This window comes from Pristiophorus japonicus, chromosome 4, assembly GCF_044704955.1.
Source record: "Pristiophorus japonicus isolate sPriJap1 chromosome 4, sPriJap1.hap1, whole genome shotgun sequence".
NCBI classification, from domain to species: Eukaryota; Metazoa; Chordata; class Chondrichthyes; family Pristiophoridae; genus Pristiophorus; species Pristiophorus japonicus.
The window spans coordinates 284,503,823-284,507,439 of NC_091980.1; positions in this window are offsets into that span (position 1 = coordinate 284,503,823).

The window sequence follows — 3,617 nt, forward strand, 5'->3', positions numbered from 1 at the left end:
GTACTTGTGTAAAATAATGGATGAAGTACAATTAATGATAACGGTTAACAAGGAAATCAAGGTCCCGCTACCAGTCAATAACCAGTTAATGTACCAGATAATATGTACCATACTAACGCACTGTCTATGCCCACCTGCCTTCTGTTGGACAAGTGTGATGTTATGTAATGATGTGTGTATCGTTGTCCTGCGTCCAGGTGGGTGGGGGGAAGTTGATGTTATGTAATGATGTGTGTATTGTCCCAGTACCTTAAATGTAATGTAAGTACTATGCCACACCACAGAGGGCGCTGCGGTGGGAAACCCTGGTAGTACCTGTAACAAGGACTATATAAGGGTGACCACCACACCTGGGAGGCACTCTGGAGCTGAACAATAAAGGACGAAGCTCACAGCAGTTAGACTTGCACCAGACCGTGTGGAGTCAGTGATTTGGGTGTCATGGTACATCAGTCATTGAAGGTTGGCATGCAGGTACAGCAGGCGGTTAAGAAAGCAAATGGCATGTTGGCCTTCATAGCGAGGGGATTTGAGTACAGGGGCAGGGAGGTATTGCTACAGTTATACAGGGCCTTGGTGAGGCCACACCTGGAGTATTGTGTACAGTTTTGGTCTCCTAACTTGAGGAAGGACATTCTTGCAATTGAGGGAGTGCAGTGAAGGTTCACCAGACTGATTCCCGGGATGGCGGGACTGACCTATCAAGAAAGACTGGATCAACTGGGCTTGTATTCACTGGAGTTCAGAAGAATGAGAGGGGACCTCATAGAAACTTTTAAAATTCTGATGGGTTCAGACAGGTTAGATGCAAGAAGAATGTTCCCAATGTTGGGGAAGTCCAGAACCAGGGGTCACGGTCTATGGATAAGGGGTAAGCCATTGAGGACTGAGATGAGGAGAAACTTCTTCACCCAGAGAGTGGTGAACCTGTGGAATTCTCTACCACAGAAAGTAGTTGAGGCCAATTCACTAAATATATTCAAAAGGGAGTTAGATGTAGTCCTTGCTACTAGGGGGATCAAGGGGTATGGCGAGAAAGCAGGAATGGGGTACTGAAGTTGCATGTTCAGCCATGAACTCATTGAATGGCGGTGCAGGCTAGAAGGCCTACTCCTGCACCTATTTTCTATGTTTCTATGTTTCTATGTTTCTAAGGCAGATGACCTATTTGCGACGCTGACAGGAGGCAAGACGTTCACCAAGCTCGACCTGACTTCGGCCTACGTGACGCAGGAGCTGGAGGAGTCTTCGAAAGGCCTCACCTGCATCAACACGCACAAGGGACTGTTCATCTACAACAGATGCCCGTTTGGAATTCGGTCGGCTGCAACGATCTTTGAGAGAAACATGGAGAGCCTACTCAAGTCGGTACCACACACGTGGTCTTTCAGGATGACATATTGGTCACGGGTCGGGACACCGTCGAGCACCAACAAAACCTGGAGGATGTCCTCCAGCGACTGGATCGCGTAGGGCTGCAGCTGAAGAGGTCGAAATGCGTCTTCATGGCAACAGAATTGGAGTTTTTGGGGAGAAAGATCGCGGCGGACGGTATTCGGCCCATAGACACCAAGACAGAGGCTATCAGGAACGTGCCCAGGCCACTGAACATCATGGAGCTGCGGTCGTTCCTGGGATTCCTCAACTATTTTGGTAGCTTCCTACCGGAGTTAAGCACCCTCTTAGAGCCCCTACTTGTGTTATTGCATAAAGGTGAGAACTGGGTATGGGGGAAAAAAACAAGTAATTGCTTTTGAGAAAGCCAGAAACATTTTATGCTCCAACAAGCTGCTTATATTGTATAACCCGTGTAAAAGACTCGTGTTAGCATGTGATGCGTCATTGTACTGAGTCGGGTATTACAACAAGCTAACATTGCGGGGAAGTTGCAACCTGTTGCCGATGCTTCCAGGAGCTTGTCGAAGGCCGAGAGGGCCTACAGCATGATTGAGAAAGAGGCATTAGCGTGTGTGTTCGGGGTAAAGAAAATGCATCAGTACTTGTTTGGCCTCAAATTTGAGTTGGAAACCGATCACAAGCTCCTCCTATCCCTGTTCGCTGAAAACAAGGGGATAAATACTAATGCCTCAGCCCGCATACAAAGGTGGGCACTTGCGCTATCAGCTGATAACTATACCATCCGCCACAGGCCAGGCACCGAGAACTGTGCGGATGCTCTCAGTCGGCTACCATATTGCCCACCACGGGGGTGGAAATAGCGCAGCCTGCAAACTTGTTGATGGTGGCGCAGCCCGCAGACTTGTTAATGGTCATGGAATCATTTGAAAATGATAAATCACCTGTCACAGCCCGCCAAATTAGGACTTAGACCAGCCAAGATCCTCTGCTGTGCCTAGTAAAAAACTGTGTACTGCATGGGAGCTGGGCCAGCATCCCCGTTGAAATGCAAGAGCTAATCAAGTCGTTCCAGTGGCGAAAGGATGAGCTGTCCATTCAGGCAGACTGCCTGTTGTGGGGTAACCGCGTAGTGCTACCCCAAAAGGGCAGGGAGATGTTCATCTTGGATCTCTGCAGCACACACCCGGGTATAGTAATAATGAAAGCAATAGCCAGATCCGACATGTGGTGGCCCGGTATCGACTCTGACTTAGAGTCCTGTGTACGGCAATGCAGTGTGTGTGCTAAGTTGAGCAGCGTGCCCAGAGAGGCACCATTAAGTTTGTGGTCCTGGCCCTCCAGACCATGGTCGAGGATCCATGTTGACTATGCGGGCCCGTTTCTCGGTAAAATGTTCCTGGTGGTGGTGGATGCTTTTTCAAAATGGATTGAATGTGAAATAATGTCGGGAAGCACCACCACCGCCACTATTGAAAGCCTGAGGGCCATGTTTGCCACCCACGGCCTGCCTGACATACTGGTCAGTGACAACAGGCCATGTTTCACCAGTGCCGAATTTAAAAAGAATTCATGACCAGCAATGGGATCAAACATGTCACCTCGGCCCAGTTTAAACCAGCCTCCAATGGACAGGCAGAGCAGGCAGTACAAACCATCAAACAGAGCGTTAAACGAGTCACAGAAGGCTCACTCCAAACCCGCCTGTCCCGAGTACTGCTCAGCTACCGCACGAGACCCCACTCGCTCACAGCTGAGCTACTCATGAAAAGGACACTTAAAAACAGACTCTCGCTGGTTCACCCCAACCTGCATGATCAGGTAGAGAGCAGGCGGCAGCAACAAAATGTAAACGATAGTCGCACCACTGTGTCATGGTAAATTGATCTGAATGATCCTGTGTATGTACTGAACTATGGACATGGTCCCAAGTGGATCGCGGGCACAGTGATAGCTAAAGAAGGGAGTAGGGTGTTTGTAGTCAAACTAGACAATGGGCAAATTTTCAGATAGCACTTGGACCAAACGAGGCTGCGGTTCACAGACTGCCTTGAACAACCCACAACAGATACCACCTTTTTCGAGCCCACAACACACATCCAAAGGATCAACAACCTCATGCCGGACCAGGAAATCGAACCCATCACGCCCAACAGCCCAGCAAGGCTAGGCTCACCCAACAGCCCTGCAGGGCCAACAACACACCAGCCCAGCGAGGGCACAGCCAACACACCAGAACAGACATTTGTACCAAGGTGGTC